General features: G+C 38.1%; 1 protein-coding gene across 1 annotated transcript in view; it reads right to left on the minus strand.

The window, feature by feature from the left end:
* The window catches only part of LOC310947763 (neural-cadherin), a gene marked incomplete at both ends in the record, with an annotated part of 416,747 nt that overhangs the window by 6,311 nt on the left and 393,202 nt on the right, over positions 1-17,234 (minus strand). The window lies entirely within an intron of this gene.

Genomic DNA, 17,234 nt, shown 5'->3' on the forward strand with positions numbered 1-17,234 from the left:
ATTTGATCCGTAAATGCACGTTAGTCAAGTTAGAAAAAAAAACGAATTAATCAGGTAACCTTGTGTTCATTGTTGCCATGTCAGCAAGTACCAGTAACGTTAAGTTGATGTGCTGACGTAGGCCTGTCAGTGTCTTGCTTGCTTGTAGCCACTTCCAGGCTTGTGTTCTGTTCTGTGACTTTGTGCCCGACAAAAGTGAGGGGGGAATACAACTATTTATTATGTTTGATAAATGCCAACGGGGAGGGGGTATTCATAAACCGCAAAAAGATAACCACATCATTCGTGAACATGCATTCATATGCACGTCTGAAATGAAACTGACACTTTCCAGGACCAAGCTCTGTGGGGTCCAGTCCAGACAATCTCTTATATCAGCGCTTCCCCTACATGCATCCAACAGTGGAGGTGTGCCGCTTCAGGAATTGGATCGCTGCTGCAGAATTATTTTAATTATAAATAATTATTTCATTAAAAAACAAACATGTCTTAACAGCACACGGGCATCAGAATATTGCGTCTCAATGATGCTCCCTGTCCACACCTATTCATTGAAAACAGGTATAATTCCTGTACACTGCAGACTGCTAAGTAGAGCCGTTACTTCAAAGGGCTGCAGTCTGCCCAAAGCTCGCACACACACAGTCAGGCACACAGGCAGTGACACTCATTTCCTCCACACTTATCTGGCCAGATGAGTTGAAACAGCACATTTATTTAGGTTTTGGAGTAAAATGGAGGTCCCGTTTATTTAATTCATCATTTCAACTTATGAATCAGCTGTTCTTCTTCCAATGATGCACTTTCAACTGGTCTGACCTTAATATCAAGGGAGTTTATTGTGTATTTCATTTATTTGATCAATAATATGTTTTGGTTTAAGACAAGAGGAACAATGCATTTAAATAAATGCATTTATATCTATATTGTGTCTTAATATAAAAAACAGACAGTCATTGCATTTAAAATATTTTGAACTAATATTGATGTGTGTTACACAACTAGGCATTTTCATTTTCATCTAAAAGACGGTGACTAAACTTAAAATGGCTGTGAAATCGAACACTATGGCATATGAGTCACTCATAACTGCTTGTTTGTTTTAATTTCCAGATGAGTAACTGTGCACAAAAGCACTGTACATACTGGAGTCCAAAGAGCCCTTCCAAGTAGGGCGTGCTTTTGCATTTTTTTCCCTGCATGTGCGCTTCATCACTCGCTGTTACAGTTTCATCCTAGGGGAAAAACTGTAGATACAGTATACGTTTTTAATATATAAAACGAGGCAGTTATTATCTATAGTCTCTCAGTCAAGGTTCAGTTACAACCCTGACATTGACTATTGATTATATATTGAATTTAAATGGTTGAATAGCTGGGCAAAGCAGGCAATATGAACCAATATAACCATCAAGTATTCAGCCAAGCCATAGTGTAAGTAGTGTTTTATATTTGAAATGCATCCATTGAAAGCTGTAGGGGCCACCTAGCTGTATAGATTTCATATTAATTATTTGAGACATAAAGCTGCAGCATGTTCCTATACAGTATGGTTATGTTGACATTGTTTTCAATATTGTGAGGACATGACTTATAACTACGTAGCAGAGCCAAAGCTCAGTGTTATATATGATAATTTTTTACATTATATATTTTCTACAATTTCATATTTATGTTCTTTTTAATACTCACTTAAATTGATATTCTATCGAAAATATTCTATTAAATAAATATAGTGTGTTTATACCCGCGTAGGGACTGTTATCATGCTACTGCGGAGGTTTGGTGTTATTTTGAGGAGTATTGGTGGTTAAAAAAGCCGCTCTAATGCCTTCACCGTACCGCCCCGAGCTAATCAGCGTTAGCCACATCCGGCTGTTAGCAACTATACTGGATTTCTCCGTTAGTAGTTGTTAAAGAAACAAAAATTGTCTTGATGGCTTATTTGATGTATGAAAGTGCCAGAAAAAACCATGGGATGATTTTGCGCCGGAATTACACTTTAAGGTTTAGAGGGACAACCTGTGCATTGACAAAATCACAGCAACTGCAAAATATATTAGATGGTGGAGTTTGTTTCTTCATGTGTTTTGTGACTCCCATCTTGAATGTGATGTGTGTGTTTGTGTGTGTGTGTGTGTGTGTGTGTGTGTGTGTATGTGTGTGTGTGTGTGTGTTAGTGTGTGCGTGTATGAAGAATAGGCTAGTGTGAGCTCCATGGGGATGTGAGCAAGGAAGCTGGAGGTCAGGGCATACAAGATGAATCTGCCCTGTTCAAAAGCCCGCTCTAGAGAGCAAACAGAGAAATGGAGAATTTGATCGCCATTGTATGTGTGTGTGTGTGAGTGAGCCTGAAAGAGAGATTATGTGTTTATTTGTTTACACTGCCTCCAAGGTCCTAAGATTTCTTTGTCTATTACTCCTTTTTTTTGTTTAACTTTCTCACTCCCTGCCCTACACCTTCCCTCCCTCTGTCAAACCGTGACTTTAACTTTCTTTTAAAAAAAACCACCATTTGGGTTGCAACAGTATACGATTTTCATGGTACGATAACTGTCTCGGAAATTGCACGGTTGAACAGAATACGGTATTTTACAATATTTATAAAAACGGAAGGTTTCGTTTGATTAAACAAATGCTTTATTATAATTGAAAGTTGAAACCATTTTTTAAATGGAAGTATGTGTAATATTAATACTATTAAAATACTACTTTTGACAGTAAAATAAATAAGAAAGCTAAACATCACATCAACGAAAGAAATTACAAAGAAAAAGGGAGCAGGGTGTTTTCTATTTTTACATTTTCTCAGCTGCATGTGTGTTTGCGTGGCGCAAATTGATGAGTCTGACAGGCTGTCTGACCAAAACATGGCTGCGTCCCGAAGAATATGTTAGCCTAAATGAATCCACTCCTCCCAGTCATATTAATACTCATATTCCTCGAGGCAGTGGTCGAGGAGGAGGCGTTGCAGCTATTTATGATTCAGGCCTATTAATAAACCCTAAACCTAAACTAAATTATAATTCATTTGAAAGTCTTGTTCTTAGTCTTTCACATTCAACCTGGAAAACTGTGCAGCCAATTATATTTGTTATAGTGTACCGTGCTCCTGGTCCGTACTCTGAATTTCTGTCTGAATTCTCAGAGTTTCTGTCAAATTTAGTCCTTAAATCTGACAAAGTAATCATTGTAGGTGATTTTAATATTCATGTGGACAGCGATAATAATAGTCTCAGTATCGCATTTGTCTCTCTACTAGATTCGATTGGTTTTAGTCAGAGTGTACATAAACCTACTCACTGTTTTAATCACACCCTCGACCTTGTTTTGGTTTATGGTGTGGAAATTGATGACTTAATAGTCTTTCCACAGAATCCTATTTTATCAGACCATTTTTTAATAACTTTTGAATTGATATTACAGGACTACTCACCTCTGGGCAAAAGTGTCTACACTAGATGTTTATCTGATAGTGCTATAACTAAATTTAAGGAAGCGATTCCATCTGCATTTACTTTAATGCCTCATCCTAATATTCAAGACTCCTGCACTAACGTTAGTTTCTCTGAAATTGATCACCTTGTTGAAAGTGTTGCAGGCTCTCTAAGAACAACACTTGACTCTGTTGCTCCTTTAAAAAAGAAGATAATAAAACAGAGGAAGTTAGCTCCGTGGTATAACACACAAACCCGTGAATTAAAACAAATATCGCGAAAGTCGGAAAGTAAATGGCGCTCCACTAAACTGGAGGAATCTCACTTAGTTTGGCAAGAAAGTCTTAAAACCTATAGGAAGGACCTCCGTAATGCCAGAGCAGCATATTACTCATCTTTAATAGAGGAGAATAAGAACAATCCTAGATTTCTTTTCAGCACTGTAGCCAGGCTGACAGAGAGCCACAGCTCTATTGAGCCATGTATTCCTATAACCCTCTGTAGTAACGACTTCATGACCTTCTTTAATGACAAAATTATAACTATTAGAGACAAAATCAACTCGCTTGGCACTATTTTTTCATCAAACCCAGGAACCTTACAAACTGTACGACCTGATATATTCTTGGACTGCTTTTCTACAGTCGACCTTAACAAATTAACATCTACTATTTCAGCATCAAAACCTTCTACTTGTCTCCTAGACTCTATTCCAACTAGGTTACTTAAAGAAGTGTTACCTTAAATTAGCACTCCTGTATTAGATATGATTAACATGTCTTTATCAGCAGGTTATGTACCACAGTCTTTTAAAGTAGCTGTAATTAAACCTCTTCTTAAAAAGCCCAGTCTTGATCCTGAGGTACTAGCCAACTATAGACCTATATCTAACCTTCCTTTTCTCTCTAAGATCCTCGAAAAATTAGTTGCCAATCAGTTGTGTGACTTTTTACATAATAATGAGTTATTTGAGGATTTCCAGTCAGGATTTAGAGCAAATCATAGCACTGAGACAGCACTGGTGAAAATTACTAACGACCTTCTAATAGCTTCAGACAAAGGACTTGTCTCTGTACTTGTCTTACTAGATCTTAGTGCTGCCTTCGACACTATTGACCATCACATCCTGCTACAGAGACTGGAGCATCTAATTGGCATTAAAGGAACCGCACTGAGCTGGTTTAAGTCATATTTATCAGATAGATCTCAGTTTGTACATGTTAATGACAAATCCTCCATGCACACTAAAGTTAGTCACGGAGTCCCACAGGGTTCTGTCCTTGGACCGATTCTTTTCACCTTATATATGCTTCCCTTAGGGAATATTATAAGGAAGCACTCCATAAATTTTCATTGTTATGCTGATGATACACAATTATATTTGTCGATCAAACCAGAAGAAACCAATCAGTTAGATAAACTTCTATTGTGCATTAAGGAAATAAAAAGCTGGATGACCTGCAATTTCCTGATGTTAAACTCAGACAAAACTGAAGTTATTGTACTTGGCCCGAAAGGCCTCCGAAACTCAATAGCTAAAGACATTGTTACTCTGGATGATGTTGTGTTGTCCTCCAGCACCACAGTAAGGAATCTGGGTGTTATTTTTGATCAGGATATGACCTTCGATTCTCACATAAAACTAACAACAAGGACTGCATATTTTCACCTGCGTAATATTGCAAAAATTAGGAACATTGTGTCTCAGAAAGATGCGGAGAAACTTGTTCATGCATTTGTTACTTCTAGGCTGGACTATTGCAATTCCTTATTATCAGGCTGCTCCAATAAGTCTGTTAAGAGTCTCCAGTTGGTCCAAAATGCTGCAGCTCGTGTACTAACTAAAACAAATAGAAGAGAACACATTTCTCCTGTATTAGCTTCTCTGCACTGGCTACCTGTAAAATCTAGAATAGAATTTAAAATCCTTCTCCTTACGTACAAAGCTCTTATTGGTCAGGCTCCGTCGTATCTTAAAGAGCTCATAGTACCGTATCACCCAACTAGATCTCTGCGCTCTGAGAATGCAGGGCTACTCGTCGTTCCTAGAGTCTCCAAAAGTAGAATGGGAGGCAGAGCCTTCAGCTACCAAGCTCCTCTCCTGTGGAACAAACTCCCAAATGTTATTCGGGAGGCAGACACTGTCCCCTTATTTAAAAGTAAACTTAAAACTTTCCTTTTTGATAAAGCTTACAGCTAGGGCTTATGATGAGACTTTATTCTGCTTAATCATGCTGCTATAGGCCTAGTCTGCCGGGGGATAATACTTTCCCTGATACTCTGAGCTTCTCTCCCCTCTGTCTGAATCATTCATGTCCCATCAATGCATGTTACTGATTCAGCTTCTTCCCCGGAGCTGTTTGTGCTTTGTCGTCTCGCAGGTCTCTGCTGATCGTGGTGGTGCTTGCTGCCGTGGTCCTACATGACGCTTCCTGCTGCTATTGTCACTGTTACTTATATATACTATCAGTAGTTTAATAAACTATAAAATTTGTAGCTGTATCGTAGCTGCTATTGCCACTACTCATCATTGATCATGTTTGCCACCATAATTATTATCATTTTCATATTCTGTCACCTTAGCTGTGCTTGTTTCTACTATTCTGTTGTATTAACTGCCTTAACATATACGTTATATTCACATTACTATAAATATTATAGTTACTGTTAGGCTTTGCTTGCATCTCTGGAAGTGTGTCTGTCTGTCTCTCTCTGTCCATCTGTGTGTCTTTTCTCTCTTTCTCTCTCCTTTTCTTCCTCCCCAACCGGTCAAGACAGATGGCCGTCCTCCACAGAGCTGGGTCTGTCTGACGTTCCTGCCTGTTATAGGGAAGGTTTTCGTTGCCACTGTACTCTACAGAGGAATTGTTGGGTCTATGTAAATCATAAATAAGTCATTGAGTGTGGTCTTTACCTACTCTGTAAAGTGTCCTGAGATAACTTTTGTTATGATTCGACACTATAAATAAAATTGAATTGAATTGAATTGAATTGAATTGCAGTCCAGGAGAAAAGGAGATGCACATGCGCAGCTAAGATTCTCCAGCTGGTTGCATTTTTTTTAGTACAGTAGATATGAAAATGTACCTAATATGAAACTGTCAATTTGTATACAATGGTGTACTGTGAAACTCGTATACTGCTGCAACCCTAACTGCCAAGCTAATCTTGGACCATCAGCAAGTGTACCAAACTAGGTATTACAAAATCTCACCAAAACCATTTCACCCATTCATTCCATATGTAATTGCCACATCTCTAAAAGCAATGGAAATTAACAGATTTTTCCCAATGATTTTTTCAAGCATTGTTAACTACTAAAGGGAAGATGTCTCCCAAATGAAAAGACAGCTGTTGATGGAACATCCTGCAGAGGCCTCTCAAAACATCCAACGCTGCAACTTTATTATTGGATGCACAGTGAGGCGGCATGCGCCTATCTTATGAACAGGGAAATCCATTGTACTTTGAGCAGTTCAAATGGCACTGAATGAGTGTGTGTGTAATGGGATTTCCAGTCAGACAGTCAATATCCGAGCTGCCCTGCAATGAGATCAGTGTCTATGAGTGCATCAACACAAGTCAAGTATGGATTTTAGCCTCATCAAACTATAATTCTGTTTACCGCAGCCATCTGTCTCTTCGGGCTCAATTTATCACTAGTCTTCTTCTCACAGCTCTTTTTTGTGCCATCGTTTGACCAGCACAGGTTTTCTAAGGCCAGTACCAATTTGTAGCTGCTAATAACCTGTTTTAGGTGAAATGAGGTTTACATTGGTTCCTGGCTTCAAATGACTACGTCTAGAGCAAAATGATAGAGTTGAACAATAACAGTCCACTGATTATCAGATTATACACTTCTGGTTTATTGCCAGCCAACACACTGCCTTGGAACAAAAACTACTACTCAATTGCAGTCTTTCCAAACAGACTTTTTTCATTTCAAAAAGTAAATGGGTCCCCAAACTTTTTTCCCCTCATTATTTTCCATCCATTTAGCTCACAGGGCAATGAAGCTCTCCATGGAAAGCCAATAAAGTACTTAATTCAAGGAAAAGATATGTCCAATGTTTCAGCTTTGTCCACATCTGTTCTCTACCTTTCATTTAGTTTTTTGTTTTCTCAAATGCTTAGTGCCAATTTCTATCTTGCCCTCTCTCCATTGGTCTCGTTATTAAACCGATGGTGCTTTAAAGCACTGCTCCTCCTCCTCTTGTAAAGATAGTCTGAATAATGTCCTGAATCCATCTATTTTTCTCAGCTACGCTATTACAAAAATGCAGCTATGATGAGACCTTGACCCTGACATGCAGACTGCACCAAGGGACATTTTGAACAACAGCATCCGAACATGCAGGAAAATTATGATGAACTTTCACAGTTAAAATGTGAGCTTTCAAAATAGATAAATTCTTCACAGAGTAATGTCAACTCTGTGCGTGTTTTCACTCTATGCCTCACATAAGCATGCGTCTCAAATCACTGACTTTGTTATTGTTGATTTCAGGTGTACATTCACCTCCTACGGCATGCGGGATATCAGATTATCAAAAGCAACTATGGAGGTGTTCAGAGATGCATTTGGCAACATTACCAATGCACAGAGTGCCCTGTCCATAAACACCAACTGCAGAGATAAACTTTCAATGACAGTTGACGAAGTTTTGAACTGTAAAGTTAATTCTTTATCTCTTATAGCTTCTATAGCTATAGCTTAAAGCTGCATTACATTATTTTTTTTAACATTGAATGACATGTATAATGTTGTATGGCTTGCTTCCAGTGACAACCCTACTGAGAATAACCACACTCAGTTTGGAGTAATTTAGCATCTACCAGCTTATAGTTTTACAGCCCTCAACTTTACGCTTTGGTTCAATCTTATTGTTATCATCATCATTCTTTCCAGGAGAATCAGGCAGCTGTTTTTCCGAAAAAACTAACAAACTGAAAGGCCCACTGTATTGTTTTCTACCTGTCGGGAACCAGACGAGAAACTAGCGACTATTTCTTACATATCCCCATCATGATGTAGTTTCAGAATCCTTGAGCTACGTTTATTGCAATGAAATTTCAGCAAAATCTGCACCTCAAGTAGCAATGGAAGTGGATGTCACACAGACGCAATTCCTGGAGAAATGTTGTGAACCCGCAGCACCGATGACATTGGTTTTTTAAACATATCTGGGACTTCCACAACAAGTACAAAGCAGCAATAGTGGTTACTTTAGCCCTGGCTGATGACAGACAAAAACATTGTTAGGATCATCCGCGTCTCGTGGGAGTAAATACAAATGATCCCAATACGATCCTGCAGTCAAACTATAGCAAGTAACGAAGGATGACAATTTGCTTTCCACCATACCGTAAGGATTTAATGGCAGAAGTGTTATTCTAATCAAAACAAAGGCAACAAAGACATTTCTATTCATACACCTTTTCTCTAATTAAGTGTTGGATTGATGCATGAAGGTGTCATAACTAGGTAGGCCTACTTTAATTATGGGAATCCTAGATAAGATCTCAACATTGTATGGTTACCAGCAGCCCGTCATACTTTGAAGACCAGGTTCATCTTCCACTCGCAGCAATTATTTACCTCTAAAGAAGGAGGCGATTGATATTTAAATTATTGTACTATGTTATCTGAAATGACAATTATCTGGCCAACAACAGCCTCTGATATTAATCCAAATGGGATGAAGTGCAATGCTCTATGTGTATGGAGAAGCATCCATCCATTGGCTTAGATGCTTTTGTTATTTGCACTTTTCCCTTTCTGCTGTAACACTGAAAATGCCCCCACTGTGGGACTAATAAAGGATTTTCTTATCACAGATACCATAGATACACGCCTTTAACAAATACAACCAAACATCTGGGTCCTGAAATCATCCAAAATCCATTAAAAAAATATACTAGGGTGGTTTTCTGCACTGTCTAATACATTCTCCATTGTGCCTAAAAGCATTTCTGCATCACAGGTATGTGCTGGGAAAAAATACAACATTTTCCCTCTTATTTTTCTGGTCATGGGGTGTTGGTAAACATTCTCAGATGCAAGATGGTCACACTGAAAAACAGAACTTTCATAAAGTTTTCAGTGTATGGGGAGAGGGAGTTCTCCAATTTCAGAGCATAAGCTTTCATAGTCAAGCCAACAACTTGTGAACCAGTATGGGGTGCTGGCGCAGTCCCAAACACACACACACACACACACACACACACACACACACACACACACACACACACACACACACACACACACACACACACACACACTTGGCTTCCATTGTGGAAACACATGTCTAAATCATGTGAAGTATTTATGGTGAGTGATGTCAAATGATTCCAAAATAACTTGGCAATCACATTTAGTCATCCCTCTTTGTAGACCAAAATATGTCAGGGTTTTTTATAATACAAAGGATTTAAAAGTTCTTTGAAGAAACACTTTCTATAAGAAATGCTCTTTTTCATGTCATGATTTCAGATTACATGGTGCTCGATGCTCAGGAGTCACAGCACTACACAGCACACCCCCAATCCTGGGGGGGGGGGGGGGGGGGGGTAGGGAACAACCAGGACAGTTCTATCAGAATGCAAACACGTAAACAGACAACCACATTCACATGAACAGGCAAATTAAGAGTCTCTAGAAATGAACACCTAAAATATACGTCTGTAGACTATGTATGTCATGGAGATCCTGGAGAGAGTTAGCAGGCATACGGTTATAGATATGGATTTCAAAATAGAACTGCCTCTAAATAAAATACATCGCCTACTATATACATAGAGAATATAGAGCTACTGGAAGACTGTTAAATGTTGAAATATTTACACCCATGAGTGATGCTGAATTGTTAAGAAAATCAGCATTGGTCTTTCTTTTTCTTTTGTTTTTAAATGCTTCATCATTTGTTTCCATGAAGTCGAATGATACTGGATGTGTTTATGTGAAAAAGGAGATAAGACAAAGGATCAGAACATGCATTTTTCCAAATGCCTCACAGACTGTAATGACTGTGAATGCATGCATGAACTACTTCACCTTACCTCCACAGAAACAGCGGATTTCCCTATTAGACTAATTATCTTCGACTTACATTGCTTGGGTGGATCATAATATACTCACACCTTCCTGCGCAGTACATCCAGCTCCACATGGCTTAAGTAGGTATTAATGTACTTTCAGCTGGAGAGATCTGGGTATTCTGCAAAAGGCTCTGGTGAAGTCTCAATAAGGGGCTGCCTATGCTGTGTTTAGTCAAGATTTAAATGGGTTTGGGCCCTGAGCTTGCTGATGCGCTGTCAGACCAATGCTGTTTGGAGCACTTACACAGCAAGGATTGACTTTACTCTAATCATTTAAGCGATATTGACTGTGTTTTGCTTTTGGGCAGTGTAAGCTGATTGTCTTTGTCATGATGCTGCTGTTTTAGGCAGATCTTTGCAAGAATTGCAAATTAAAAAGGGAGCAGCCTAAATATCCATTGTATAAATATCATCTTGCACTTCAGACAAACTACCTACAGTATACTGTAATACCAAATTTCAACAGCTTCATTTACCATGGCTTCAAAAGCATTTTTTCCAAATGTATACTGATTTACTGAATGTAACCCAACCCTTATGTTGAATCTCAATGCATCTGAATGGCTGCAACTTCTTTGTTTTAAACATGTGTTTTATGTTGTGAATTCAAACAAAAACTTTTACCTAGTAGGTTTTGGTAATAAAACTGCTTGGTTAGGTCAAGAAAAACATTGTGGTCGGGCTAAATTAAGTACATCTGTAATGTCAAGAATTTTCATTTTCACACAGGACAGGACATAAACAGGACATGAACTGAAATTCTGGTCCTCCCCAAGTGGAGTTTGGGGATCCTCATACTATATCACCTGACTTCCATAACACTTGCGCTGACTGGTAATATTAAATGGTTTTACATTGACTTACATTGTCATTTTAAAGCCCGGTGCATCTCATCCAGAAGCTAAAGGGGGGCGAAAACGTTTCATGTCAACGTTTTCTGTAGTTTGCAGAAAAGCCACAGTGCCAATATTTTTTTCTGGCGACTGTGCTGGATGATATGACAAGAAACCGTTCTTAGGTTTATCCAAAATCTCATTGAGTAAATACCTGTGAAAGCACCAATAGTTAACCCTACAATAGTCTGGCTCATCAGATGTACAGTGCTGGGATAAAACTGACATCTCGCGGATAATCCGATATCAGGCCCCTTCCACTACCTCTGCTTTCTGTTTTGCAAGGACACTATCAGCTAGCTCCACTTAAAACAATTGTGATCAGTTCAATGAAATACAAAGCATTTTCCCCCTATCTCAGAAAACAAGGCAGTGAAGCAGAACATACTTCATACTCACTATTTATATAGGTCGGGAAATGTGAGACTAACCCTGCAAAATCGTCAAAATGATTAATATCAAGGTACTTGGTACAAAAAACACATTTGATCTTATCCGCGTTGCCAAGCCCTAATTTCAACCCATGAAAACACTGGTGAGAACCACCACATTATTATTTTGTATATTGCTCTTTTGAAATAGGGATGTTTAGAGAATAGTGAATCCAAACCCAAACTCTAACCAGCTATCAGAACCAACCCAACTCATAGATGGAAGGAATCATGATGATGTTTCTCTTCTGTTTCACAGTCAGCTTAATATTTTTTAAGGCAGTGGCAGTACAGTGGCTGCCATATTAAGGCCTATTTTATGAAGATAAAATTTAGTTTGAATCTCTCATGCTTGTGCTTTTCTAATCGTTCAATCTTTTTCCACCCACAATAATGCACAAAGATAACCTTGGAAACATCTTCACCTTGAAGGAGTTTGGTGTAATAGAATCAATGCAGCAATCACCGAGCTGACTGCTTTGCTCATCTGGGAGAGGAGATTGTATGGATATATTCAGTATGCGACTCATTGAACAACATCTGTGTCCCTAATCTTCTAGCCTTCTTTAATCTCTGTGCTGTTTATGAGTGTATGACTGCATAGGGCAAAGAAGTTGGGGTTTTCTATGCTTCTATACTGTAGATCATCACAAATTAACCACAAATACCTTCACAGCTGATCATTTTACAAATGACAACAAAGGTTTTTTCACTATCTTAATATCAGTGAGTAAACTATTAGTTCACTTTACATTTATACTCATGAAAAGGTAATGGGTACTCGAGTTCTTTCTCAATGTCTTTGTCAATGTGCTTTTTATGTTGGTTAATGTTTTGGCCTAAGGGTTTTACAATGATTTGCAACAGACAACACTTACATGACAAATGCTTGCGCTATCTCTTATATGCCCCAATAAGTGATAGTTGTTTACATTTTTTTCTTCCTTTGTTGTTGAAAGTTTTATAATTTGAAATTGTTTAAGAAAGATGTTGATGTTAAAAAAAGATTTATCTTCTACTTTAATATTGGCTAAAATTATCCTCACAGATCAATTAAAATAAACAGTTCATCTCTTAGTGAATTCAACTTTTGCTTTCAAGTGAAAAGAATATAACAGAATGTGTTTGCATTACTATTATTAACATACAGCAGTTCTATATGTTGCTATGAAACAGATGTATCAAACCTGTGTTGTGTTTTCTGCAAAGGAAAAGAGAAAAAGGATTCCAGACGGTTCCAGTAATATAGGCAGGTAAGTCAATGACAAAGCAAGAGTAATACATTGAGTAAAGAATGCGACATAAATATGATGAGAGGGAAATGGCAATAGAAACAGAAGAAGGTGAGGAGGTGCATGTAAAGACAGGATGATATTTATACAGCTAAAAAACATGAAGACACCAAAATAAGCACCCTGTATAAATGAATTCCCAACATTGAGTACCAAATCAATATTAAAGGTACATGATGAATTCAAAGAGGTTATTTATCATTAATATTGTCAAGAGATAGGTGATTGGTTTTGGTACGAGAGCCGCACTGAAATTTCTCAACTAGAAACTTTGTTCTGCATTGTTGTATCAGAAAAATCTTATATTAATCCTCATGTTAATCCTTATGTTAAGAAAACATTTGAACTAATTTGGACGATTTGGACTTCGTCTAAAATTGCCGAAAAGGCAAAGGAAAAAGACTATGTACACAAATGATGGTACAGTTCCGTAGAAACATCTTACTTGGCATTCACGGATGCTAGTGTTGATTTCGTTAACAAAAACTAGGGCAAAATCTATCTGTGAATAACTATGATGAGACAATGATGAGACGGAACCAAAGTCATTAACACTAACTGCAATAATCATAAACAAAATGAAAATGTAGTTTATAAAATAAAAACTTTTCCAAAATCTCCATTTATTTTTGTTGATGAAAATATTTTAGTTTTTTCCCTCAATGCATTGGTTGTTTCCTTGCGCCCAGAGATCCGTTCCCTCCCAATGCTGCGTGCAATTCTTTGATACACCAGCAGCAACACACAACACTGAAGGACATTAAGATATTAGTAGCCTAATCTAAAAAAAAAAAAGGCAAAACATAATGACAATAACAGGGTTTGGGGGGAAAAACCCTGAACTCATATGTGGGCCCAAAAAACGAATGTATCGTTTTATCAAAAGGGAATCAATGCCGTCATAGAACAGTTGGTAATTTATCCAGCCCTACAGTTTTATGAAATGGGTTTAGGCTATATTGACTGAAATGTTCCACATATACTGATGACTAAAAAAGACTAAAAGACTTTTAGTCAACTAAACTAAAAACAACTTTCACACAGGACTAAGACTCCTAAATCTAAAAATAGCTGCCAAATTAAGACTAGTGGGTGCATTCAACATGTCTATGGCAACAGTGAACTCCACCAATCAAAGATGTAGCTGTAACACCTAGGATTCTGGTTAGTGTATTCCATCTCCATGACATTTTGAATTAAAAATTCAAATATTAATTTTCTTTCTAAAAAAGGTGGATATCATACAGACTTCATTTGACAGAGTCTGCTTTTGATGATTAAGATATTATGGCTATTAATCAAAATCCTGATTCAGAATATGAATCGAATTTTCTCAACTTCTGGAACCTCACTGTTAATGTTTAGTCGTAAACCAAAGTATCTGACAAACTAAAATTTTGACCTGATGATGGCGCTGGACAATAAGAAAGAGGATCACCAAAGAAATCCACCCTGTGCAAAATTGAAGACATCTCATTCAATACCACAAATGTCACTCTCATAGTGTTACTAGGGGAATGTCATGGTCACCAAACTTATCATGATTTTTCCACTGGAAACTGTGTATGTCTTTAAAAAAATATTAAAAATGCAATCCAGCAGTTGTGAGGCATTTCAGTGTGGATCAATTCTATCTAGACTGCCAAATTTTGCTGCATAAAACCCTTCTGTATATATCCTTACTTTTCCAAGTCGACTATATGAGAGTAGAGTATAAGATCAAAGAAAATTGCCTGATGTGAATTATGCTTTAAAGTGGATTTATGTCTTTAATCTTTACCCATCATAACTTTCTTAAAATAACAGCCCATTCTTCTTCAGCACTGGATCAAGAGAGTTTGTGCCCTCCTTTTGTTCTTGCTATTCAAACATTTGGAGTCTGTACGAGCCATATTGGGAGAAATCATTAAAAAAAAAAAAAGGTCTGTCTTGCTGCTGCTTAAATTTCAGAGAGAGAAACGGTTGACTGATCGAGCACGGAACGCTCTACCGATTGAAATTACTGCCAAAGCCCCGGGAGCATTGATCTCAATTTCTGCAGGTTTGGGTAAACAGCACCTTACACGCCTACAAATCAAGTAATTAACACTTAAAACAGAACTGAGCCTCAGCAGGATCAAGGTCGGGTGTCGTATTTAATATGAGCCCAAAGCCAAGTTTGAAGAGAGATATTGTGGAATGAAGGTGAGAAGGTAAGAGAAGGAGAAATGATCATTTGAACAGTGTCTGTCTGGTCTCAGGGTGGGAAGGAGGTGCCCTCTGAATCACCAATGAGACAAGCAGACATGGCTGGCAGCAGTGTGATATTGACACCATCCTTCCCAGCCCTACATATCTCCTGCTTTCCCTTCTCTCGCTCGTGTTGTGCGCTGCCTCCGCTTTCTAACCTTTTCAGCACCGTCTTGTATTCTTCTGGTATTGTGCTGTTTCCTCTTTGTTTTTTCTGCACTTCTCTTATCTGTTTTATGCTCTTGTACTGTGCTCTGACTTGTACTGCTCTTTACGGTTCTGTTGTATTGTCCTCAATTAAACAAGGGGAACATGTCATCATACTGAAAACTCATTCGCCAAATATGGCTGAGCCTGAGGCGCATTTTCAGCAGAGGATTCTTGAAGAATACGAGCACAGAGCTAAAGGGACAGGAATATGAATATCCGACAAGCAGAACAGACAGGCGGATGCCAAAATGGGGATTTTTACAAGAGACAGACATCAGTGTGTTGCAGTCAATCCACCCACAAGCTGGAAGAAATACATACACAGTACCGGTGCAGAAGTTTAGTAGCTATAGCTAACCTAGGAATCCTCCTGAGACTTTCAGTGAAGAAAGTCGTACTATTGTTAATTCATTACTGTTCTGTATAATCCAGTAGCATTGTCAAAGGGACATCCATATAAATGTTAGACTTTTATAGGAAGCCAGACAAACAAGAGCCAACACTGTCAAAGCTCTTGGTATGTGTACTATACCTTTATATAGTATAAAGTATATGGTATATAGCTTTTATATTCTTTCAACCCCTTTCATTGTATCGGATTTAAAAGGTTGCTAGAGCTTATTTAGGATTTCATAAAGTCTTACACTTTGGGCCCCTCTCAGGAAAAAAAAGACAAAAGAAAGACCAAAAAAAAAAAAAGATAAAAAAGGGCTGACATCTTCTGGTTATTTTTTTCAATTGGTTGGTTGATATGCTCTTGTCCAACCATATACAGTCCAGCAGTATTCATTTCTCCTCGGCTGTTGTTGTTTTTGTTCAGCACTTGCACGTGTAGGAAGTGATGGTTTGTCTTTCTTGTAGACTATTTGGTAGAAAATCCAGCTGCCATGCAAGGTAAGCAGATAGTAATTTACAGTAAGGAGCTATACTCCAAATACTGAAAGAAAAAGTGGGCCAGGATTACTTCACATTGCTATCACAGACCATTCCCCCATCCATGAAATAGCATCGACATGCTCACTCAGGCCATAACGGAGGGAGAGTGAATTTAATTTCTGCTCAGGACACTACTACTCCATTATAACTTTACATGCTGCTATATAAATGTGTACATGATGTGGAGTGTCTGTGCTGATTTCTGTAAAGTTGCAATTTGATTTTGGCTTACTTTAAGAAAAACTAAAGTTTTTCCAGGAGGATGCATCATTAGAATTCATGGGTAGAATTCATGGGCTGTCTAACGGTAACATATCCAATATACATATGGATGATGAGTATGACATTTTCAATTATTATGTATTTTTTTTCTTCAACAAGCTCCTAGACATTTATTTTAAAATATTTTTAAGAGCTTCTATTTATTTTATTTAGTAGAACAGCGAAGAATGACAGGAAAGTTGGGAAAACAGAGAGGACAACATGCAGCAAAGGGCCTCAGATCGGATTCAAACCCGGGCCGCTGCCAAGGATTGAGTCTACATGGGGTGCACGCTCTACTCAGTGAGTGTGTGTGTGTTTGTGTGTGTGTGTGTGTGTGTGCATGTGTGTGTGTGACTGCATGTGGCTGTATAATATAATCGTGTTACACCTACACAGTGTTTCCTACATTTCTACAATGGAGATGCTACCGTAGTTTCCGGACTA

This window comes from Echiichthys vipera, assembly GCF_963691815.1.
Source record: "Echiichthys vipera genome assembly, chromosome: 1".
Classification (NCBI taxonomy): Eukaryota; Metazoa; Chordata; class Actinopteri; order Perciformes; family Trachinidae; genus Echiichthys; species Echiichthys vipera.